Here is a 26,072-nt window from a genome sequence, read left to right on the forward strand (position 1 = left end):
ATATGGTATTTGTCTGTCCAACGTATTTCACTCAGCTCAGTACCCTCTAGGTCCACCCATGTTGTCACTAATGGTTTTCTATGTCCGAGTAATATTGCATCCCATTTATGTATCATATCTTCTTTATTCATCTTTTGATTGAAGCATTTAATCCTTTTACATGTGCAGTAATTATTAATATGTATGTAGTTATTGACATTTTATTGTTTTCTGATTGTTATTGTAGTACTCTCTTTTTTATTCTCTTGTTCATTTGTATGTTGATAACTTTCTGTAGTGTAGTGTTTGAACTCCTTTATTTCTTGAATACCTCCTGTAGATTTTTGGTTTGTGGTTACCATGTGCTTCATATATACCAAGTTCTGTTTATAGTAGTCTATTTTAAATTGATGGTCACTTAAGTTTGAACATATTCTATAATCACTACCATTTTTATGCACCCCCTCCACATTTATGTATTTGTCATTATTTTAATTCTGGTGTGTGTGTGTGTGTGTGTGTGTGTGTGTGTGTGTGTGTGTGATCATTCCTTAATTTACTGTTGTAAAGACACACGGTCTCCTCTCTCCTCCTGCTGTTCAAGATGCTGAAAGGGAAGGAGGCTAACGGGAAGAAGGTGATGCCCAACCCTGATGTCATGAAGAAGCAGGAGGCCAAGAAAGTGGTAAATGTGCTGTTTCAGAAACAAAGTATTTTGGCATTGGACAGGACATTCAGCCCAAAAAGGACCTCACTCTGTCAAATGTCTCTGCTGCATTCAGCTACAGCAGCAAAGAGCTATTCTCTATCAGCGCCTGTAAGTGTTTCCTGCCATTAACCAGTTCACCCAGGACTTGGACCTCCAGACAGCTACGTACTCAACTGCTTAAGCTGGCTCACAAGTACAGATCAGAGACAAAGCAAGAGAAGAAGCAGAGACTGTTAGTTTGGGTGGAGAGAAAAGCTTCTGGCAAAAGGATGTCGTCACCAAGAGGCCACCTGTCCTTTGAGCAGGGATTAATACTGTCACCACTTTGGTGGAGAAAAAGAAGGCTCAGCTGCTGGTAACTGCACATGATGTGGATTTCATCAAGCTGGTTGTCTTCCTGCCTGCTCTGTGCCTTAAGATGTGGGTTCTCTACTGTATTATCAGGGGGATGGCCAGGCTGAGGCGTTTAGTCCACAGGAAGACTGGCATCATCATCGTCTTCACAGAGGTTAATTTGGAAGACAAAGGAGCACTGGCTAAGCTGGTGGAAACTATCTGGACCAATTACAATGACAGATACAATGAGATCCACTGTCCCTGGGGAGGTGTGGTGACAGAGCCCCAGAGAGCAGTTTCCAGGCTCTCAGCCTCATGTAGAGAGGTGCTGGCTCAGGTAGTAGATGGCCGTCAGCTGTGGCTGGTTGGCTGTCAGCTGTAACCATTGAACCATTGGCCACTGATATAACTGCCGTGGATACGGAGGGAAGCCTAGGAGAGTGGAGGAGAGGAGAGGAGAGTGGGGGAGAGTGGAGGAGAGTGAAGGAGAATGAAGGAGAATGAAGGAGAGTCGAGGAGAGTCGGTCGGTTGGCAGCAAAGCAGACAGCAGATCGCATGTCGTGTGAGTCCAGCCTCCAGTGACACCATAGTGGTATGACTCCCCTATTTATGGCTCTGTGGGTGTTCCTTTTTGGCCTCACCACATCCTGCGTTCTTATGTGGGGAGCGGGAGCAGGAGGAGACCCTGCATAACAGGAGGCAACATTCTGGGCCCCAAATTGGTAGCTTGCATTGCCAAGATGGAAAAGGCAAAGGCCAAAGAACTGGCCACCAAGCTGGGATTAGCATACACTGTTGTGTTTTCTGTACACAAAAGTAAAAAAAAAAAGTCTCTTTCAAAAGAAACAAACAAACAAAAAAACACATATGATCTTCCTATTTTTGCCTTTAAAATTTTGTACTAGTGTGGGGACAGAGTCCTAGAGAGCAGTTTCCAGACTCTCGGCCTCACCTGGAAAGGTGCTGGCTTGGGTAGTTGATAGCCTTCAGCTGTGGACCATTCAACCATTGGTCACTGATATAGATGGCCATCAGCTGTAATCAGATCTGCAGTGTATCTGCAGTGACTGGGTGGCCATCAGCTGTTACTGGTTAGCCATTAGCTACTAATATAACTGCTATGGCTACGCTGGCAAGGGAAAAGTGGAGGTTTGTTGGTTAGTTGGCAGAGAAATGGACAGCAGATTGCTGATCGTGTGGCTCCTGTTACCTGTGTCTCCAACCCCGCCGCCAGCGAGAATATAGTGGTATGACTCCCCATCTATGGCTGCTTTGGTGTTCTTTTTTGGCCTCACTGTATCCTGCATTCTCCTGTGGGGAGAGGAAGCTGAGATCCTGCATTACAACTAGCTTTAGTGATGGGTGATACACTGCTTTCATTATGTGTCTGCCTTTGTCAGCGTAATTTTTTTTTCCCCTTGTGATATTTTCGTATTCATCTGTTTTATTTTTTTTCTTAAAAAAATCCCTTTAACATTTCTTGTAATACTGGTTTGGTGGTAATAAACTCCATTACTGATATCTTGTCAGAGAAGCTCTTTATCTCTCCTTCCATTCTAAATGATAGGCTTGCTGGGTACAATAATCTTGGTTTTATGTCCTTGCTTCTCATCACTTTGAGTATTTCATGCCAACCCCTTTTGGTCTGTAAAGCTTCTTTTGAGATATTAGCTGACAATCTCATGGGAGCTCCCTTGTAGGTAACTAACTGCTTTTGCTGCTTTTAAGATTTTCTCATTGTCTTTCACCTTTGGCATTTTAATTATAATGTGTCTTGGTGTGAGCCTCTTTGGGTTTGTCTTGTTTGGGGCTCTCTGCACTTCCTGGACTTGCATGTCTATTTCTTTCATCAGGTTAAGGAAGTTTTTCATCATTATTTCTTCAAATAGATTTTCAATGTGTTGTTCTCTCTCTTTTCTCCTTCTGGCACCCCTGTGATGCAAGTGTTGGTATAACTGATGTTGTCCCAGAGGTTTCCTTAAATTGTCCTCATTTTTTTGGACTCTATATTTTTCTTTTTGTTGTTCTGACTGGGTGTTTTCTGCTATGTTGTCTCCTAAATTGCTGATTCAGTCCTCTGCTCATCTAATCTACTGTTGATTCCCTCTAATGCATTCCTTATTTCATTACTGAATTCTTCATTTCTGAATAGTTCCTTTTTATGGTTTCTATCTCATTTTTTATGTTTCCTGTCTCTGTTGAAGTTCCCAATGAGATCATCTATTCTTCCTGTGCATTAAGTATCTTGACACCCAGTGTTTTGAACTCTGCATCTGGTAGATTGCTTGCCTCCATTTTGTTAATTCTTTTTCTGGAGTTTTGTCCCATTCTTTCATTTGAAACATGTTTCTTTGTCTCTTCATTTTGGCTGCCTCCTTATGTTTGTTTCTATGTATTAGATATGCTGTGTTCCCAGTCCTGGCAGAGTTGCCTTATATAATAGGTATCTTGGGGGATCACTGGTGCAGTCTCCCTATTCACCTGAGCTGTGTGTGGGTTTTATGTGCCCTCCTGTTGTAGTTAAGCCTTGACTGCTGTTGGCACACCAGTGGGTGGGACTGACCCTCAGGCCAGCTGGCTGTGACTATAGTGGACAAGTTGTTGTGTGAGGGCTGACCCCATGGAGTATGATTCACTTTAACGAGTCTCTGGTGTCTGCTGAGCTACCCTTTGGATGTATTATTTGTGGCACTAATTAGGTGGTGTTCTGGTATGGTTGGAAGGCAGCCACCAGGTAGGTTCTGTAAACTCTTGGGAGGTAATCTGATACAGGCCAAGGTCAGCTGCTGTCTGTCTGGCTTGGAGCCACATGATTAGGACTACAGAGTATTCTGTGGTTGCCAGCTGCCTGTAGTGGGCTTGGAGGTGCCTGAGAGAGGTTATGCTCTGAACTGTAGCTGGCTGCCATTAGTGCTGGGCTTAGGGTAGCTTAACAAGAGGTTTGGGGTATGCCAAGCTGATGCATGTATGGGGTTTGTGGACCTTTGTGAGATTTTAGGCAGGTACAGGGTGCACTCAGGACTGCACCTTATGTGGATTGTCCTCTGAAATAGGTTCAGGCTGAGTGGGGTCTCAGAGCATCACCAGGGTGGGGTGAGAGCAGTGTTAGCATGTTTAATGGGGCTCAGACTTGCTCTCTGCCTGCACCTATAGACTAGGTGAGGGGAAGACTCAACAAAGGAATGATGGAGCCTACAGACATTTAGTCCCAGAGGGAGCTGTCCCTCCATCCCTCTCCCTGAAGCCAGACAATTAAGTTCCTCCCCATATGTCTCTGGCTCTTTTCAAGTTGCTGTTCCAATGCTGGAGCTTAGGGTTTGTGAGTGAGTTTATGCTTGGGCCCTTTAAGAGGGCTCCTGGATGTCCAGCAGCCCCCTGTCTCACCTGGACTGAGTCCCTTAGGCAGCTATTGTTGGGACTCCTCTTGCTGACACTGACTATCCTTAGTTATAGGAGTTCTGTTCAACTAGTCTTCAGGTGGTTGTCAAGAATTATTGGTCTATAATTAGTCGTAATTTTGATGTTGTCATGGGAGGAGGTGAGCAAAGCATTTCCCTACTCTCCCATCTTGCCCAGCAGTCTCAAAATCTTAATTTGTTACATCTTTAGAGTAGCTCTGGGTGGAAAACAGGTAGCACTCTATATTTATAATTAAAAGATGTTACATGAAACTTCCTTAGTATGACTATGTGTTCACTGAGCATACCTCCTCCATCCTCAAACTCTTCTCCTGGTGTCTTTTGGAAGGTGTGCTTGGATCTCTGTCTTTGTACCTTCTAGATACTGTCCTTTGAGGTATAAACGTTTTTAATTTTAATGAAGTCCAATTTAGCAATCATATCTTTTATGGACTGTGATTTTGCTGTTGTAGCAAAAAAATATTGCCTAACCCAGTGTCACAAAGATTTATTCCTGTATTTCCTTCTAATTTTTCAGTTTTAGCTTTTACTTTTAGGTCTATGCTCTACTTTGAATCATTTTTGGTTTATGTGTGAGGTAAGAGTCTAAATTAATTATTTTGTATATGGACATGTAGTTGTCTAGCGCATTATTTGTTGATATTTATTATTTATTTCTTTTTGAATAGGCTTTGGTAGTTTTTATTATTCAAGAAATTTGTCCATTTTATTTCAGTTGTCAAATTTGTTGGTATAAACTATTCATAGCATTCTCTCCTTATCCTTTTATTTTCTGATCTGTAATGATGATCCCTCTTTTATTCTTGTCATTGATAATTTATGCTTTATTTCTTTTTTCTTCATTCCTCTACATTTTTTATGTTTTATTGATTGAAAAGAAACTTTGGGCTTGATTTTCCTTACATTGTTTTATCCCTTTTTATCTAGTAATTTTCTATTCTTTTTCACTTCCTTGTTTTTACTTACTGTGGGTTTACTTTGCTTTTCTTTTCATAGCTTCTTAAGATGGATACTTAGATAATTGATTTTGGACTATATTACAATCCTACTACAAACATTTTAGCCATAAATTTTCCTCCAATTACTGTAATAGCTGCATACCACAAATATAGATATATTGTGTCCATTTTTATTCAATTCAAAATGTTCCCTTATATAATCTTGTTTGAACTCAAAATTAGTTCTAAGTTTATATTTATTTTCCACTTATTTGACTTTCTTCAGATATTTTTCTGTAGTGGTTTTGAATTTAATTCCATTGTGGCCAGAGAACTTATGTTTTGTGATTTCAATCTTTTAAAATTTATTTAAAGTTGGTTCAAAGTAACATATGGTCTATGTGGCTGAATGTTTTATTTATGTATACATGATAATAATATACATTCTTCTGTTAATGTGTGGAGTGGTCTGTAAATGTCAGCTTTGTCAAGTTGGTTGATAGTGTATTTCATATAATCTATTGATTTCCTTTCTACTTGTGGGTTCCAGACTGTTTTATGCTCTTCCACTTTATATCCATCTTCCCTTCTCAACTTCAGACCAACAAATTTCAAGCTGTAATGTTAGACAAAAGGCAACAATTTTACAGAGAGTGTTTATGCAGTTCCCATAATTGCCTAAAGATGTGTTTAGGAAAGTATTTGTAAAAATAACTTGAAGTATAGGATGTATTAATTGGTTGATTGATCTATCTGCCTATTATTTATTTGTTTGTTTGTTTGTTTGTGTTTCTGAATGGTACTTGCTGGTATCAACACTCCAGAATCATCCTAATTCAATTCTAGAATTAAAATAATTCAAAGCTAAGTTTGAGTTCTTTGTGCAAGCTGTCCATTTCCATTTCAATCTTACTCTGGGGTTGCAATCTGTCTGGGTCCTAACCAGTAGAATTCACCAATTCCCCCTGCACTTGATAGGACCTGGACTCTAATTCTTATTCTTGGTTCATTAAGTCTGTCAGTCTTTCTTACTCAGCCCATATTGGTGGGAAGAACAATCCACATATTTGGCTTCTATCTCTGGGCTTCTTTTCTCCCCCAGATACTGGCTGAGTAATCATGCACTATCTTGTTAGTTCATTGATGCCTTCCTACAGGTTTTGAAAACATTTCCTCCCCAATATGCTAGTTACTTTTAGTCAGAAGTTTAATCCAAATTACCTAGTTTATTGTTACTGGAAGCAGAAGTCTCACTACTTGAATTCATATTATCTTCATATGTATCTAAGTGGTCATATCTCTTTTTTTAATAGGTAGATATAAGTAAATTAGTAAGAGTATAAGCTCTGAATCCAGATGACTTGTGTTGTTTTCTTGGCTGGCATCACTAACTAGCTATGTGACATTGCCCAAGCTACTTAAATCTCTATTCTTTATCTTCTTTATTTAACTCTTTTGAGGATTAAATAAATTAATACATTAAGTTGAGCCCTGAGTTATTGACTACTACATTTTATGTACATGATAAATATTAGGTATTATTGTTTGACGCAAGTTTATGTTAAATGTAGTGTAGCTTAAAAGTAAAATCAATAGATGTTTCCAAAGTAGAAGGCAAAGAAATTCATTTTAGTTTCATTTAATGAGATAGCTTAGAGATGAGTAAATTTTCAGGTTTTACTAATTCACATGTTAACCCTAACTGTGCACCACCAAAAATGTCCAGATACTAATAATATATGTTCTCTGTTCTTTTAGTTTCCCCCGGGAACTGAATACATTACAGATAAGTTCTTCATTTGTTCCAACTACATCTATTCCCATGGCTTGTAATAATGCCTCCACTCCAGATGTCTATATATCTTTTAGCATGACTTGCTGGATAGTAATTGCTTAAGGTTAAAGAAATACCTTTATGATAGAACTCCTATATATCTGACATAGTATTTTATCAGGAAAAAAATAAGCAACCTGTCTATTGTTTCCATTTTCTATCTTCCATATAGACAATGAATATTTCCAATTTGAGCTGAGAATCATCATTGACTTCCTTTCGTGATGAGGAAAATTCTTGTGCTTTATTCTGCCAACAATCACAAATATGAGAATCAGATGTGGCTTTGTCAGAAAATGTATCAGGACATGTCCCAAAATGTAGCATGATGGATCATAAAGAACAGAAAATGGAGATTAATACCAATTTTTCTTTCATTTTTTCTGGTACATTCTGTGAAGACCAGATTCTGCAAAGGAAATATAGTCATGTTGCTTTTATGTTCTTATTTGCAAATATAATGAAGAGGCTGAATTTTGCATAATAGTTTCATGTTGAATAAACTTCTCCCAAGTCTACAGAAATTTTCAGTCAGACTGATCATCTGAAAACTTCTGAATACTTTTCAAGCAATGAACATTTACCAAAATTATAAAGATAAATTCCAGTATGGATCCTCTATGGATTCCCAAGTCAATTTCACAAAACAACACTAGGCTTTATATCAAATTCTATATAAAATGCATCTCTTGAGAAATGCTAGCTGAATGATTATGGATGGAAAATATTTTTGCAGTCAGGTGAAAAGCAAAGGCATATATGACATTACGAAGAAATGAATGATCTAGCATTTTATACAGGTTATACAATTTTTCTTCCAAACCAGTTTTCTTATACTGGGTTTGCTATATCATGCATATGCAATGGCAATATTGAATAATGCCCCTTAGAACGATAGGTACTATTTAGGTCCTCTCACCTTTATGTCTCTTCAAATACAGAGAAAACACTTTAATTTTCATGAAATCGGCATTGATGATGATAGTGAAGAAACTCTATTTTGCCTCTAAAATCTTTGTTTTTGTTGTAAAAGATCCTAAGACTGGGAGTAGTTATTTAGGGGCCACCTGTTTTCCTTCTGAAATTTGACAACATATTGTTCCAATGAGTGTTCTTCCAATTGCATGTAACTGACACAAAATTAGAGAAAGAGGGGCAGTGTTTTTTGTTTTGATTTTTGTTCTTTTAACAAAGCTACGGAAAAATCATAGCTGCAGTTGTGCCTGAAGAGTGATTGGGAAGAGGATGAGGAAAACACCAAGATACTCTCCTTCAATTTTTTTATCCTGCACTTTCTTGTATCTTTTTACACTTTATTTATTTATTTATTTTGACATTCAATATTATTTTATATTAATTGCAGGTGTACAGCCTAATGGTTAGACATTTATATAATTTAAAAAGTGATTTTCCTGACTAGCCTAGCACCCACCTGGCACTATAGATAGTTATTACCATATTATTAACTCTATTCCCTATGCTTTACTTTACCATGACTACTTTGTAACTACCAATTTGTACTTCTTAATCCCTTCACCTATTTCTCGCTGCCCCACAATCCCCTCCCATCTATCACCGTGATAAATCTAGTACCCATCTGACACCTATGCTCTTTCTTGAAATGCTTATTTTCTTCCTCTGCAAACTAGCATCCAAGTATGGTAACTTCGAGCTCCAGACTCCCAGCTCTTAGTTTTGCTTCTCAGCAGACACTGAGAGCTGCTTTCCCTGGTTTCACAATAAAAAATCTAAAGGGAATGCTGCTTTACCCAGTCTTTGTCAGGGCCCCAGCCTTAGGAAATCACAATTGCCTCTGTGGAGGGATCCACCTCCGCCAGTCCACCCAGGGACTGTTGTCATCACTGTTTCTGTTGTCATCAGTGTTTCTGTTGTCATCATTCAACAAGAGATGCCCACTGTGACTAAGGGATTTTCTGGTTCTTATTTAAATTACCTTTATCAAATGTGTCTGCATTTCTTTTCATTAACCAGCTCTTGTGTATTTTTACATGTTCACATGTTCTCAGTTTCAAAAAAAAATGCTTAAGAGCTTTGCATGAGTTTAATTTTGAATTTTCAAGTGAAAATGTGATGATCTACCTTTATCAGGATATCAAATTAGAGAACTGCTAAAAATAAAGCAAGGAGAGGGTGACTGTGAGCGCAGACTCACATCTACAACTTTAGGATGGGAAGCAGTCTGACTCATGGACTATTTGTGCATTTCTGTGCTTTCCACTCTCAGAGGAAATATCTAGACTTTGCTTGTCGCTTCAGGCAGTGTTCCTAAACTTCCCAGATCATAAATAGAAACTGAAAAGCTTATTAGAAATATAGGTTCACTGGCCCTACCTCAGATCTACTGAAAAAAGAATCTGAATGCAGGCAAATATGGGGAACACTACGGGAGAAATACTACTGTATTTCCCTGAAAATAAGACCTAGCTGGCCCATCAGCTCTAATGCGTCTTTTGGAACAAAAATTAATGTAAGACTCGGTATTATATTATATTATATTATATTATATTATATTATATTATATTATATTATATTATATTGACCCTGTCTTATTTCACTATATTAATTTTTGCTCCAAAAGACACATTGGAGCTGATTATCCACCTAGGTCTTATTTTCGGGGAAACACGGTACTCACTTACTTTGCCATTTTCTTTCTTAATGGGAGAACCTTGCTTATTGGTATATGCAGGACATAGGGGGCTTGAAGTGGACACAAAACATAAGGACAGTTCTTAAAACTTAGAAAACGATAAATAAAAAGGAGTGGAGTTATGAATGGATGGATAGATGGTCTCAAAGATCTATGAAATTTCTTAGGTGCTACTTAATATAAGAACTTAACATTGATTTTCATGTTCACATTAATAGTAATATAATGTGTGTAACAGTTGTCATTGGGAGAGTTGCACATTAATTTTTCTCTATATTAATATTTTGTTTACACTATATAATTTTACCTTCAATAATCACTATCATCGATTCATTATTTTCTCTTGAGGAAGTTTATACATATACATATACATATATATATATATATATATATATATATATATATATATATATATAGTTTCTCCAATCATAACTTTTCTACTTCAATGTCAATTTTTTTCATGCATGCTTTCCTGTATTTGGGAGTTAATATTAGATGAAATAGAGCAGAGTGGAAAGAGGAGAATCTGACTTTTCAAATAATATTGTTTTGTGGAATATGTACAGGCAATATAAAGGGATAAAATAATTTGGTGCAAAAATTTACGGCACACTGTTGAAAACTTGACTTTTAGTTTCTGGTAGCATTTGTCTTAAATAATTTAAAACAATATGGATAGAACTAAAATTATAGACTTTTTTAAGCCATAAAATTACATGCTAAATTGAACTCAATAACTAGTGATAGAAGTCCTCAGATTTCAAGAAACACAAAGTGAAATCACTAGCCCAGAAAGTAAGCTAACATCAAGCATGACCACTGCCTGAGGTCATACACTAGTGCCTAGAGACCTTGAGCTTGGTATACTAGCCAAACCCAGTGACAAGAGAGACTCTGAGCCCACTCCAATTGGGTTTTCTGATAAGAGACTGCAAATATGGGCTTTCCAAAAGCTTTGCGTGCAAACTTATGAAAAATGGTAAACATGGGGAGACGAAAGGAAAGCATACCACAAAGGGAGATAACAAGGAAACATACAAATCTTGGCCTTAGCACTAAGTAATATGATAAAAACTATATCCTAAAATGTTATCACAAGCTAGTCTTTATGCAGACTTGAGACCTGAAAGAATCAGAGGAAAAAAGAAAAAAAAAATACAAAACTAGAATGAGATTTACAAACACTTGAGATATTGGTATTATTAACATAGACTGTATAATCTTATGTTTAATGTCTTAAATAAAGGAGAAAATTGTGAGCATGTGTAAGACAACTAGAGGCATAATAATTAACCAGGAAAAATGTTGAAACATAAACAAATATAACTTATGGAAATAAAAAGTATAATGAGGTGATAAAAATGTGGATAATAAAAGTGCTCTAAAATTGATAGTGGTGATGGTACACAACTCTAATGAATTAATTTAAAAACATTGAATTGTATTCTTTAAATGAGTGAATTGTATGATATATGAATTATATCTCAATAAAACTGTTGTGTTTCTTTCTGTAGTTTTGTAGAATTTATTCTTCTATTGCCCAATGTGACCATCTGTTTGCTAGAAGAAAAACCTGGAACAGAGAGAGAGAGAAATGGCAGAAAATATTAACAAATTTGAGGGGAATTAGATTAATTTGGATTGGATTTTCACTAGTATTATATGTATGAGTTTAAAATTAGGAAAGAATGTGCTGCACAGAACATACTTAGTCTTTTTGGAAGGCCAATACACTTGACCAAAACTGGAAAATTGGGTGAGATTTTTGAAAATCCAAAATTCTTCTGGAAGCAACCTTTTATTCTTATCCAGACTAAAAATATAAATTATGGTGAGCAGTATCTTCCAGAATGAAAAACAAATTCATTGGATTCGAAATGTAGAACAGTTCATGTAATGATTATATAGTTGACTAAGTTTTGGAGCAGACAATTCTGTGTCACAGTATTACTGTAACATAAAAAAAAAAATCTTCTTTCTCATTTTTAAAAAAAAGTGTAAGTATAATTTACATTTAAGGAAATGCACAAATATTAAGTTCACAATTTGCTGAAGTTTGACAATTGCATAAATCTCATACAAACATTAAGATACAGGTGATATCCATTGCCCCAGAAAGATCACTTGTGCCCCATCTCAGATAATCCCACCTTTAACCAGAGACATCCATTGTTCTGGAATCTTTCACCAGATTTACTTCTTTACTATCCTATTTTTGTCTTTATATGTGGAGTTCATTTAAATAGAATAATACATAATGAACTTCTTTGCGTAAGGCTTCTTTCACTCAGCGTGTTTTTGAGATTCATGTTGTTGAACAGTTCTCTCCTCTTTATTGCTGACTGGTATTCTATTATATGGAAAGACTACAGTTTGTTTTCTCATTTTATTGATGAACATGTTGGCTATTTTTTAGTTTTTAATTGTTTTAAATAAGGTTGCTTTGAAGCAGCACGTTCCAGGGTTTTACTGTGTCCATATATTTTCATGTCTTGTGGATAAATGATGACTACATTTATGAGAAACTACTAGACTGATTTCCAAATTTGGTGGTGCCATTTTACATTCCCACCAGCAATATGTGCGAGTTTCAGCTGCTCCACATACTTGCCATCACTTGGTGTTACTAGTTGTTTTAATTTTAACTATTCTAGTTGGGTAGATAGTAGTATCACATTGTTGTTTTAATTAGCAATTCTCTGATGACTAATGGTGTTGAACACCCTTTCATGGGCTTATTAGTCATTGATATATAAACCCTGATGGAATGCCCATATTTAATTTGGGCTATTTTTCTTTTTTATTAGTCAGTTGTAGAAGTTGTTTTCCTGATTGAATTTTTTAATAAATTATATTTATTACATATTTTGCCCTATGTAGTTTGTATGTTCATATTTTTATGACATAAGCAAAATGTTTTAATTTTGATAACATCATCATTATTATTATTATTATTATTATTATTATTTTGGTTTCTGCTCTGTGTCCTGTTTATGAACTTTTTTATCGGCCCCAATGTCAGCCAAAGTCATGAAGGTAATCTACATTAAAAAATTAAACTTATAATGTAAGGTTTTACATTCAGGTTTTTGATCTATCTTAAATTAATTTTTTATTAAAATTAATAAAAAATATTGATTTTTTATCAATAAGATATGGTTTAAGATCCATTTTTTCTCATATGTAGCCAGTTGTTCTAGTGTAATTAATTTAAAATAATTTCCTTTCCCCATTTTACTATTTTGACATCTTATTGAAAATAAATGAATTACATGTGTGTTAGGCTTTTTTTTTAAAAAAAACTTTTATTTTGTTAATTGGTCTATGTCTATCTTTATGCGTATGAGAACACTACATTGGATTGATTAATGTAGCACTATAGTAAATCTTGAAATGAAATAATGTATGACGTCCTTTTTATTTTTTATTTTTCTTTTCGAGATTGTTTTGGATGTTTTAGGCCCTGTGCTTTTTGCATAGGAAAAATTACTTTGTATACAAGGTCTGACAATTAAGTTCACGAACTATCTATTGGAAAGAAATTATCTTGAAACAATATTTATTATAATCTATTGACATGGTATATTTCTTTATTGGTGTTTTGGGATTTCTCTATTTCTTGATTACTCTAGTTAGTTTCATCAATCTAGATTTCATTGATTTTTATCAATTGTTTATTTTTATCCATTATCATGTCCACTATTATCTCTTTTTTTTCCTTAACTCTGCTTACTTAGTGTGTGTGTGTGTTTTTTTTGTTGTTGTTGTTCTTCTGTTTTGAGTTATCTTAAGGTAGAATCTGAGATCACTGATATTAAGCCATTATTCTTTTTCTAATAAAAGCATTGTATTAGTTTTCTAGGGCTTCCATAAAAAAGTACCACAAATTGTGTAGTCCAAACAACTACCCAGATATTTTTTGATTCACGGTTAGTTCTGAAGTCTAGAAGTTTGAGATGAAAGTGATGGCAGAATTAATTTTTTCTGAGAGCTATAAGGTAGAATCTGTTCCAGGTCTCTCAGCTTCTGGTGGCTTCCTGGCAATCTTGGCATTCCTTTTCTTGTATACATACCATACCAATCTCCACCTCATCTACACATGGCATTATTCTTCCTGGGTACATGCTTGTGTCCAAAATTCCACTTTTTGTAAGGACACAGTTATAGGCCCACCCTACTCCAGTGTGATCTTATTTTAATTGTTACGTCGGCAGAGATCTTATTTCATTTTAAATAACGTCGCATTCTGAGTACTGTAGCTTAGAACTTCAGCAAACGAATTTAGAGGGAGCACAATTCAATCTATAGCATGCATTAATTTCCTTCTATGCAGTGTTATATACTGTATCTGAAAGATTTGGATACGTTGTATTGTCATTATCGTTCAGTTTGAAATATTTTCTGATTTCTATTATTATTCATTAACTCATGGATTTTTAAAATGTTTGATGTTAACTTTGAAATTATTTAGAGTTTTCTTAGCTATATTATTTTTATTGATTTCTAATTTATTTATACAGGTACCAGAGAATATACCATGTGTGATCTGTTTTTAATGACTTTATTCAGGTCTCACTAGCATATAATACTATATAGATATTGAAAGTGTACTATTTGGTAAGTTTTAAACGTGGACACATCTGTAAATCTTTATTAAAACCAAGATAATGAACATATTGGTGAATCCCCAAAGAGCTGTCACTTTGTGATTCCTTCCTTGCCTCTAACCAGCAGGTAAACAATAACCTATTTTCTATAACTATAGATTAGCTTTTTTCCCTAGAATTTGATATAAACTTTATAATACAGAATGCACTTTTTTGGGGGGCTAAGAGGCTGGCTTTTCTCCCTCTCCATAATTCTTTTGAGATTCCTCCATAGTGCAGCATGAACAATAGTTGATTCTTTTTTATTATTGAGTAGTTAATCTATTCCCCTGTGGACATACATTTATGTTGTTTCTAGTTTTTGGTTATTAAAAATAAAGCTGCTATGAAAATCTGTGCACAAAATTTTATATGGGCATACACTTTGAATTATCTTGGATAAATATCTTGAATTGGAATGACTAGAACATTTAGTACATAACTGTAACATGCTGGGTATATGTTCAAGTTTACAAAAAATTGCCAAACTGTTTGCAAAACAGATATTCCAACCAGTGGTGGATGAGAATTAAAGTTGCTCCACATTCTTGCTAACACTTGATATGATTAAACCTTTTAATTTTAGGCTATCATAACGATAGTCATGTAGTGGTACCTCATTTGGGGGCTTTAATTTGCTTTTCTGTAATAACCAACCATGGTGAGCATGTTTTGTTTTGCTTATTTGCAAGTGACTTTAATATCTTTCTCCCATTTTTAATGGGTGGCTTGTTTTTTAAAATTGAGTTTTAAGAGATCTTTATGTATTGTGGGTACAAATAATTTATGAGATATGTAATTTGCAAATAATTATTCTCAGTGTATGCTTATTTATTTATTTATTTAGTGGTGTCTTTGAAGAGCAGAATTTCTTAATGAATCACAAATTCATTGTTTTTTGTCTTATGGATCATGATTTTCCTGTTATAGCTAAGAAATCTGTTTAACCTTAGGTCACAATGATTTCTCCTATATTTCATTCTAAAATATTAATGTTACATAACAATACAACTAATTTAAATTTTAAGTTTTATATTTAAATCTATAATCAATCTTTCATTACTTTTTCTTTTTCGTTTTCTTTTTCTTTTCTTTTCTTTTTTCTTAATTGGGGAATATTGGGGAACAGTGTGTTCTTCCAGGACCTATCAGCTCCATGTCAATTTGGTGTTTTCAATCTAGCTGTGTGGGGCGCAGCTGAACTCTAGGTCAAGTCACTGTTTTCAATCTAGTTGTGGAGGGCACAACTCACTGGCCCATGTGGGACTCAAACCAGTGACCTTGGTGTTATGAGCACTGCGCTCTAACCACTGAGCCAACCAGTGCCCACTGGTGGCTCAGCTCCAAGCTCAAGCCATTGTTTTCAATCTAGTTGTGGAAGGTGAAGTTCACTGGCCCATGTGGGACTCGAACCAGCAACCTTGCTGTAAGTGCTCAGGCTGTAACCAACTAAGCCATCTGGCCGCCCTTCATTACTTTTTCTACCCTGTGTGAAGTACAAATTGAAGTTCATTTTTTAACATAAGGATATATAATTTTTGTTATTATTTTAAATATATTTATCTTGGCATATTTTAATATATCTTTTTAAAGCTGCCTGATTTCTATTTTTAGATTTTGTTGTTTTCTTTAACAGAGTGTTGGCTTTGGTTCAGGTAAACAGGCCATTTATTTGCTGATAAGTTTGATCTTTTTTGAGGTTATTTTTAACTTTCAGTGCAATGGGTCTAAAGTAGCATTTACTTAAGTCTAGATTAGCTCTTCCCTCAAGGTGGGTTTTTCTGATTTTTACTAAATACTTGGATTGTTCAATGAAATCTTTTTCTGACCGTTTGGATCTCAAATGTCTCCCGGATCTATGCAACTCCCATAGTAATTTATAGCTCCTTTGTGTTATTTTCCTAGTAGTTGTTTCTTGCCTATCTTCACTGAGTCCTGCCCTAAGCATGTGTATTTTAGTGTTTGGCTAAAAACTCAAGGTGACATCCTATGAAGATTCTGGAACTCATTTTTTGCACAGTTCTCTTTTTTCTGGTACTCAGCCCCATAAATTCCCGTTCCTCCAGAAGCCCACAACTCTGATTTCTGTCTACTGAACACCATGAGATCACTGTAGTATATTTCCTTCCATTTCAGTCTAGAAAGTATCTGTAGGAAAAAATCAGCAGCTATCATGGAACTGAATTTTCTCCCCCTTTTCTCTCCAGGTTTGCCATTTTGCATTCCATGCTGCAAAACTTCTGAAAACATTTACTTCACAAACTTGGTGCAGTTTTGTAGTTGCTTATGGTTGGGGAGATATTAGGTTGGTGTAAAAATAATTTTGGTTTTTGCAATTATTTTAAACCTTTTAAACCACAATCACTTTTGCACCAATCTAATAGTTACTTCATCGTGACTAAAAGCAGAAGTGCATGAGCAAGTTTTAAAATAATCAAATTGTTCACAGTTTCTGTAGAGTCAGGACTCATTTTGTGCTTCCAGTCCTTTCTATTTCTATTTTTCACTCCCTTCTTACAGCCTCTTTCATCTTTAAGATGGTATGGATCTGACTTTTCCCCTCCATTTCTCTTTAATCAAGAGGCACTGTTCAGCTATGTTGCCGATAGCTACTCTGAATAAATATTTTGTTCGCTCAAGCAATTTGTGCAGACTCACTCAGGTGATGCCTTCTTCATGCTTGGGCTTAGCTAATAATAAAGGAACACTATAATGGTAGATGCAATTGTCAGATATGCTTTGAAAGATATTTGTCTTTGCAGGCCTTCCTTTTTAGATAGATAGGGGCTTGTCATGGGAAGAGATAATAAGCTGTGCAATAATCTTAATAAAATTAATAACTGAATACCTTTATAGGACTTGCGGGAAGGGATACCAACGAGGGGAGAAGTGGGCTAGAGTTAGGCAGTGACTGATAGGAAATTGTATACCACAAAGTGGCTGGAACTTTTCATGGTTTTATTTTTTGAAATTTATGGATCTGCATGGAGTTAATGCTAGATCAGTTTCCCTATGGTATTATCTTGGGCCCTACGGGTTCAACTTAACTGGTATTAAACAAGTTTGCATGTAGCCTGCAATGTCCATCTTGACGTGGAATGGTACTTCTTAAATGTTTTGAGAGTCAGGATACACTTTGTAAGTTCACGTCTCCAGCTCCATTCCCTATAGCTCAGTGGCCAACAGAGCCTTTTTCATTTCATCCACATGTAAGAATTACTGACTGTATTCTAGGTATTGCATAATAGAATTTAATTGCAAAGCTGAGAAAGAAATGAAGTAGAACCAAATTCAGAATCTCAAGAAAGTGTCTTTGTGATTAATAATATTAATTTTCTGAAAGCAATTCAGAATTATATGAGTAGTAGCAGATGTTTATTGAATGGACGAATAAATGCAATTTTTGAAAGGTTGTGAGACAAGGGACAGATATTGGTAATGTGCATAATCTTTTATTCTTATAAAGATGATTAACTAAAACATAATATAGGCACTTTAAATCTACCATGTAAGACTCTACATAAAATTAAGACACCTTAAAGATAGCTTCACAGGTAGGAGGTTTGAATCCTTGGAAATTATTTGTATCTTGATTATAGATCTGATAGGAGAAGTGGAGAAGAGCAAGGGATAGGGAACAATATACATACTGGCCATTAGCCTGATAGTTGTATTATTTGTTGTGAGACCTTTGGGAGGTAATGATCTCTTTAGTCTCAGTTCCTTCATCTGAAAAATGGGAAAATTATTATGGATGGAAGAGAACTAAATGAGTCACTGTGTATACTAAACATATTGTAGTTGCTCATAAAATATTACTCAGCTTCCCCTTCCCTTTCCAACATTGCAATCAATATATGAGTAATACTATACCTGTTGATAATGATTATTTGTGTGTTACTCTGTTTAAATGCTGATTCCCATGCAGAAAGCTAAACTTTTGAGGAAAAGGACAAAAGAAAGAAGGGGGAAAGAGAAAGCAGAGCGGGGAAAGGCACACAAATGGGTAGTTTCACCCCAAATTTTAGCCACATGTCATGCCCCAAATCTTGAGCTCTGTGGAAATGAAAATCGCTGGAGAGGTAAAGTTTGCTAGTTAGATTGTTTCTTTTGTATATGTACTATTCTTTCATTTGCTTTATTCAGCCATCATTTGTTAATAACCTATCAAGTGCCAGACACTGTGCAAAATGCCAGTAATACAGGAAGTAATTGGGAAAATAGTACTTGACCTCATAAATCTAACAGTACAGCTGGAGAGATACACATAATTAATGAAGATTCATGTTATCAAAAAGAGGAGCTGTGACTATGGGGAAATACGAGGTCTGACAATTAAGTTTGCCAACTTGTCCCAACGATGTTGCTAACCTTTTTTTGCTATCAGATGGATTGTTCATTATGGATTTGTACTAGCTGGACAAGCAATTAACCACATTTAATATTTGGAAGTGCTGAAAAGGCTGTGAGAAAAAGTTAGACGACCTGAACTTTTCTCCAATAATTCACCGCTCTTGCATCACAACAATGCACCAGCTCACACGACACTGTCTGTGAAGGAGTTTTTAGCCACTAAATAAACAACTGTATTGTAACACCCTCCCTACTCACCTGATCTGGCCCCCAATGACTTCTTTCTTTACTCAAAGATAAAGGAAATATTGAAAGGAAGAAGACATTTTGATGACATTCAGGACATCAAGGATAATACAATGACAGCTCTGATGGCCTTTCCATAATTGCTTTGAAGAGTGGACTAGGCACTGGCATTGGTGCACAGCTTCCCAAGGGGAGTACTTCAAGGTTAGGTGACTGTAGTGATATTCAGCAATGAAGTATGTAGCACTTTTTCTAGGATGAGTTCACAAACTTAATTGTCTGACATCATATAATAGGGGCCCCTAAGTTGGGAGAGGACATCTGGGAAAACTTCTGTGTGGAAGAGATATTGAAGCAGGGACTTAAGCATTAGTAGAGTTTTCTAGGTCACAGGGTGGACTGAGAAGCAGTGTGGGGATAGCATTCTGAGAGGATTAATCATCTTTGCAAAGATCCTGAGAAAGGTGAAAGCATGGGTCCACAGGGATTGAAGCAGATCTGGCATGAATGGAACACTTGGTCCACAAAGGACAGAATGGGCCAGGAGACCTAAGGTGAGACTGAAGAAAGTCCAGTACTAAGTAATGCAGGGTCTTATCTGTATGTTAAGTAATTTGGATTTTATGAGTAATGTGAAGCCACTGAAAGGTTTGAATCAAGGCAATGCAACTGATTTGTGTTGTAAGACAACCTTTTTTGTTTCTTTAGGATGAATATGTTTGAAGAAGAAAGAGTGTTTATGAAGAAAAAAGCTGGAAAACTGGTAGATTCATGAAAGGCACATTTGATAATCATCTGTATTAGGGTGATGGAAGTAGAGGAGAGCAGACCTGGATAAATTAGGGAGTTAGTTAAAAATTAGCAGCAACATAACTTTGTCCAGCAGTTTAACCCTGTTTCAACCCTGCTCCCACCGAACCTCCTGTACCCTCTTACCCCCTTCTTTACCTGGAGAAGTTCTACGCATTGTTTAGGTTTAAGCTCAAGTGCTCCTTGCATTTTGATGACCCCCTCCCCTACACACACACACACACACATACACACACACACACACACACACACACACACACAAAGGTAGAGTTAGTGGGTTACCACTATAACACCTGGCAAATGCATCCTTTAAGGCAGTGGATTTCAACCCTGGGTACACATTAAAGTCATCTGGGGAATGTTTAAACACTTCTAATAACTGCCTCCCACTCCATGCCAACTCTTTAGGAGTTGGGACAGAGCAAGAGGATTGCTTAAAAGCTCTCCCGGTGGTTCTAACATGTATTCAGGGATGGGAAACAGCACTTAAGGCATTTACCATGCTGGTATTTTTAGTTATCATTTCCATTAGGGTGTGGACCAGAATTAACTCATCTTTCCATCCTGAGCGCTTAGCACAGCAATGATACATCTTAATTTACTGCTATGTGTTAAATAAATTAAAATATGCCAATTGAATTACTTTTGCCAACTGAGGCTCTTCTGCCCACGAAAATGGGAATAATTCAGGGGAGATTCATGAAGAATCTGCACTAGAAATGCCTTACTAAGGTGGAAGAAGGTATTTAAAATCGTATTGGAAGTAAAAGTATAAAAAGAGTGTAACTGTTGCCAAAATGTAAACATTGTTGCCCATTATGTTTCAATAAACATAATTGCTATAAAAATTATTTTGACCCTAGTGTCCAATCCATTCCCATGTAATCTCTAGTCTTGTGGGAGTAGGAAAGTATGACTAACACCTTTTACCTATCCCCACTGCATCTAGTTTTGGGGGACAAGCACAGCCTGATCTCTCTGAAAAGCCATATCATATTACTAATTTTGTGATGACATTGCAGCTTGTCTATTACCACAATTCTGGGATTTCACTGGCTTGTAATATATATCTATTCAGTTTTTCAAAAAGCCACTTCATCCCATCATAAAGTGACTGCCCAATTTAATATAAAGCCAAATCAGCTTTCAAGAAGGTCTGGACAAGGCCTGGAAGGACCCTTTCCATGCTAACTATAAGACTGTGAGCCCACAGGAAGCTATCTATCTGAGCACCTGGTACTGAATGAATTAGTGCTGTCATTTTTCCCCCTTCATGTTAACAAAATATGTGCTCTTAGAAAATGAGAGCTCTATCAAGGAGATAAAAAGGACCAAATCAGAAACTTTACCTTTGCTGGTTGTTCTGTCCAGGAAGGCAGAATTTAGGTAAGGACTCCTCCAGTGAGTGCTGAGTGTTGATGAAGACACAGAGTGGAGTATGTGTGTGTGTGGCGGGGGTGGGGGGTGTTGAGGAGGGGTGGCGGGGTGGTAGTGGTTATAGAGCTGAGGACAAATCCAAAGCAGAGCATCTGAGACAGAAGATAGACAAAGGGTGACAGTGAAACCCGAAGGCAAAACCTTGAGCGAGTGCCTGAAGTCAGATCCTTACAGAGGTTGAGCCTCTGATAGGTAACTGCCCCTGCTACTGCAAGTCAGAAGAAAAGTGTTTTCAGTGGTTTTATTTTTTTTAATTTCATGGCTCTTCTAGCTCTCATATCTGATTTCTAACCCTGTTAGTATTGCTTAGATCCAAATTTATGTCCTATCTCTGCAGGACTTCATGGCATGAAATTTGTGCACTAATCTCATTATTGATTTCTGTATTAGTTTTCTATCGCCATGTAACAAATGACCACAATTGTAGGGGCTGAAAACCACACACATTTATTATCTCACATTTCTTTGGGTCAGAATTCTGGTATGGGTTAGCAAGGTGCTGTGCTCAGGATATTACACACTGCACTGCAATTAAACAGCCAGATGGGCTGCATTCTCATCTGGAGGCTGTCTTGGGGAAGAACCTAGTTTAAGCTCATTGAGGTTGTTGGCCGTTTAGTTCCTTGAAGTTGTAGGACTCCACTGCTCAGTTTCTACAGGCCACCTGCAGCTCCTCTACCACATGGTTCTTTCGGTAAGCAGTTCATAATATGGTTGTTTGATATTTCAGGCCAGTAGGAGAATCTCTTCCACCTCCAATCTTTCTGACCTCTTTTAAGAGCTCACTTGGGTAGGTCAGGCCTTCCCATGATAATCTTCCCAAGTTAAAGTCAACTGACTAAAACTTTGATTGTATCTGAAACATTCCTTCACAGAAATACTTAGATGTTTTGCTCCCACATGTGGGAGAAGTGCCTTCACAAAGGGCTTACAATTGTTTCTATCATAGATTCATTTTACGTTCATACCCTTAATTCGTCTTTGACTTATCTTCTTTCTTATCTGAAATATCTTTATGTTGCTATATTGCACACATCATTTTAAGTTAATCAATTATATTACAACAAGTTGTACAAAAGGACAAGTTGTAAATAAATATATTGTATTAATGCATTCTTTATGGAAACACATATTGGATTTCAACTTTAGAAAGACCTGGATCTATGCAGTTTCAGAAAGGCCAAAAGAAAAAAAAAAGTAAACTTTAGTTAAAGGTCCTTAAAATGTTATTGGAGGAAAATAAATTTATGCACAGTTACATGAAGATATGGCAGTGCAGAAATAGAGACATATGCAAAGTATTGGAGGAGTTCATTTCTTATGGAAGAAAAGGCTTCATTCATGTAAGAGGTGGTATTAAATTAGACTTCAGGTGCTGAGGATATAGTAGATGCAGAAGAAGATATAGGAAAGAATAATTGTTCTAGAAAAGATATAAGAACAAGTAAATGCACATTGGAGAGAAAGTTTAGAAGATATAAGACAAGATTTTGATTTTTTTTTAAATTAACATTTGCTGGAGTGATAATGGTTAGTAAAGTTACACAGATTTCAAGTGTATAATTCTATAATACATCATCTATATATCACATTGTGTTTCACCACCCAGAGTCAGTTTTCCTTACATCATGGTGATGGAAGATTTTGATTTTGACTTGAGTCTCTGGTGGGTTTGAGTAGAATGAATGAAATGAAGGTAAATCCAGATAAGGATCTGCCTGAAATGTAGTCTAAGAATTATCATTATTATTAATTATTAGATAAAAGAAATTGTCATTAAAAATTTCTAGAAAGGGACAGTGCAATTATAGGCTGTAGATAGTATGGACTGAAAGTGGGAGAGTCTGGAGGCATGATGGCTAACTAGTAGGCATCACTAACAATCAATAACCAGATGTTCTGATTAATACTGCTGCTTAATAAATCACTTCAAAAGTTATTGACTCAAGCAACAATTATTTTATTATCTTTCATAGTTTATGTGAACAGGAGTTTGAGAAGGGAGTAGGTTGGGTGGTTCTGGCTTGGGGTCTCTCATCAGATCGCATTCTGAAGGTGGCAGGAAATAAATTACAGGGAGCTGGAGCAGCTGGGCCTCTCTGTTTCTCTCTGTTTTTCTCACTTTCTTTTTCTCTCTCTTCCTCTCTCTTCTCTCTGTAGTCTTAGTTTATGCAGGTTTTTTTGAGCTTCCTCACAGAATGGCAGCTTTAGGACAGTTGACTGCTTACATATGATCCAGGGCTCCACACAGAACATTTTAGTAAGTGAGAATCTGTCACCTTTTCTAACGTAGACTAATGTGTCACTTATGATGACTTTTCCTGCATTCTATTGATTATAAGTGAGTTCCAGACTTTTCCAGTTTCAAGGTGAAAGGGATTATACCTCATTTCTATGAGCATGACAACATTATTAAAGAACATGCAGATGGAAGATGACATCATGACCATTTTTATATAATGCACTATGTTTTAAGAGGGAAGGATCAGATTTGACAGTGAAATGTTACATCTTTATCAAGGAGTTAATATTTAACTAATTAACTAAAGTAGAAATGTCATGATAAATGCCACTTTTAAGGATTTTGGTATTTTTGTGAACATCGTATTCAAGGTAGTTTGTTTAAATATATCACTCCTCCAATATAATGATGCATACTGAACCAGAAACAATGTTTATGGCCTAAGATGATTGACTAATAAATTCTGTTAAGAACTGTGACTTTAGAATATTCAAATGGAAACATCTAGAAGGAAGTTAAGAAAAAATGTCTAAAATTCAGGAGAGGCGGTAGAATTAGAGACTTAGCTTTGGGAAGTACATATTCACAGGTCATTGACTGCCACAAGAAGGCCAGCTCTCTTGTCTGGGCTTTCATTTACACAGGAGTGTTTGAATCAGTTTATCTACATGAATGTAATACAATTTGTAGTCCTTTTTGGCTGTTATGAAGATTCTGTCTGATCCATTCAGTTTACTTTTCTTCTTTCCATCCAGGGTCACATTGATTCTATAGAGAGCTGTTCTGGTATTGAGTGAGAGGTCAAAGCCAGGCTCAAGGTCAGCTCCTCTATGGATTCAACCATGTTTTGAGGCCAGGGATGTGGCCATCATATTGCTGCTGCTATAAAAGGAAGGTTTTGCTTAAGAGCAAGCTTTATCTTGAATCCTGGCCCTGTTAGATATTAGCTATGTGACCTTGGTCTAGTTATTTCAGCATTATGAGCCTGTGTTCTCATCTGTAAAATTGAGAAAATAATTCCTGGCAGAAATTTTATGAGACTGTGAATATAAAATGTAGGACTGTACTTGGTACATAGAAGTTCATCAATAAATAAAACTGTAGTTTTCTGGCTCTGTCTGATTATTAGGATGACTAGAAAAAAAAAAGCACAGATGTCTGATGTGAACATTCTGGGCCATTGTAAAATTGGTTTCTGATCAACTGTGAGTTAATTTATGAATTATGAAGCTTCACCTATAGCAATTCAAAGACACTTCCCAGATTTTACAATGAATATTAGATTTCCTTCCTCTGTGTAGGTACCACCCAAGCAAAATACTGAATGCCTTTTAAAAAATTAGTTGAGCGTTTTGTTTCACTGGAGTTAATGCAGATTGGGTAAAATACATGATATAATCTTTAGTTATATAATTATTTTGTGTCCTTAAAATTAATGTAGTGGTGTTTTTAAAGGCTTCCTTGGGTTTATCTCATCTTTTTTTTACGATCTATAGTTCCTCATGATTAATATTATGTGTGCAGAATATTAATTAGATATGCTTTCTTGTGATAAGATGCTGAGCAGGACTTAGGAAGCTCTTTGCATCCATTTGACAATAAGGTGTAACTGTGTCTTCTTGTTATGTCTTAAGTCCATTTATTAATATGTAGTACGTTCACTGGTATATATTAGTTTCCCAGACATTTTTGATTCTAGCCAGATCTAGAGGCATCTTGTACTCATCCTATCCCTGTCTTATGAGGTTATAAAAGTAAATATTTAGCATAAAAATAAATTACAAACTTAAAAAAGTGATAAATACTGGAACCATCACAATCCAATCAAATAAAACAATTTTTGTATTAATCAACTTCCTGAAAACAATTTTATAATGTTTTTATACATTGTTTGGCTTTATACTCTTTGAATGACTATTCACAATGATATTGTATAATTTTCTATAGATAATAGATCATTCAGTTTTTCCTCTATCAGAGATGATTGAAATGTGCTTTTTATTACTAATAGTTTAGAAACATTTCTTTCCTCTTCACAACTTATTATTGGTAATGTGATGTAAATTTTAACCTGTATTCAGATATGGTCTCTGAACCTTTACATTTTTATCAGAACTCCAAGTGGATTGGCTCTCAGGTAGTCAGAGTATCACAAGAAGCTATGCCTACATCTGGCTACCAACAAGAACTTCATGGGAGTGAATGAAAACCACATATCATCTCGTTAAATCCTAATTAGATATATCCCTAACTTAACTTTCTCTTAGCCAGGTTCCAAAATTACCCACAGCCACTCTAAAGTGGCTGGATATAATTCATGTTATTACATTTCTGAATACTCCCAATCTGTACTGTCTTTTAGAAAGTTATATTTTACTTGAAGTTCTCCATCATTTAATATAAAAATTGTACAGCTATGTAATTGGATCTGTAAAAGTCAATTATTTTTCT

At 36.0% G+C, this 26,072-nt stretch overlaps 1 pseudogene across 1 annotated transcript; it reads left to right on the plus strand.

The window, feature by feature from the left end:
• The first annotated feature begins 583 nt into the window (after positions 1-583).
• Positions 584-25,827, plus strand: LOC308503457 (large ribosomal subunit protein eL8-like; annotated as a pseudogene). The gene is made up of 2 exons: positions 584-1,341; positions 25,703-25,827. The product of its transcript is annotated as a large ribosomal subunit protein eL8-like (transcript).
• The last annotated feature ends 245 nt before the right edge of the window (positions 25,828-26,072 follow it).

This window comes from Rhinolophus hipposideros (assembly GCF_964194185.1).
Source record: "Rhinolophus hipposideros genome assembly, chromosome: 10".
In the NCBI taxonomy this organism is placed as follows: domain Eukaryota; kingdom Metazoa; phylum Chordata; class Mammalia; order Chiroptera; family Rhinolophidae; genus Rhinolophus; species Rhinolophus hipposideros.